Raw genomic sequence first — 290 nt, 5'->3', positions numbered from 1 at the left:
CAGACACCATGTTTGCGTGTGCGTACGGACATGACTAAACAAATAAATCAATAAATAATGAACATAAACCAAGGAAATTAAGAAAAGAAGGATAAAAAAAACATACAAAAAACACACATACCTCCTTTCTATTCCTCTTCAATTTCCCGACTTTATCGCACCCAAATTTTTCTCACGCCGGAAGCGCCTCTTCCTCTGCCAGGACGCACGCAAGGAGGATCTCGACAAAGCCTGAGATAATCAGCTTCTTCGAATTCCGCGGAAGATAACTGTTCGTGAAGAAAGAGCCG

At 41.7% G+C, this 290-nt stretch overlaps 1 long non-coding RNA gene across 2 annotated transcripts in view; it reads right to left on the bottom strand.

The window, feature by feature from the left end:
* Nucleotides 1–290, bottom strand: part of LOC119591454 — a 50,897-nt gene that overhangs the window by 7,640 nt on the left and 42,967 nt on the right. The window contains exon 2 of one of the 2 annotated variants that reach the window (XR_005230348.1): nucleotides 122–269. The exons of the other annotated variant lie outside the window; for it this stretch is intronic. This is a non-coding gene — a long non-coding RNA (uncharacterized LOC119591454). The remainder of the gene's footprint in view (nucleotides 1–121; nucleotides 270–290) is intronic. 2 annotated transcript variants of the gene reach the window in all.

The sequence above is a fragment of the Penaeus monodon genome, chromosome 28, assembly GCF_015228065.2.
Source record: "Penaeus monodon isolate SGIC_2016 chromosome 28, NSTDA_Pmon_1, whole genome shotgun sequence".
NCBI classification, from domain to species: domain Eukaryota; kingdom Metazoa; phylum Arthropoda; class Malacostraca; order Decapoda; family Penaeidae; genus Penaeus; species Penaeus monodon.
Note: the sequence above shows the minus strand (reverse complement) of the source record. Positions and strands in the feature narration are given on the sequence as shown.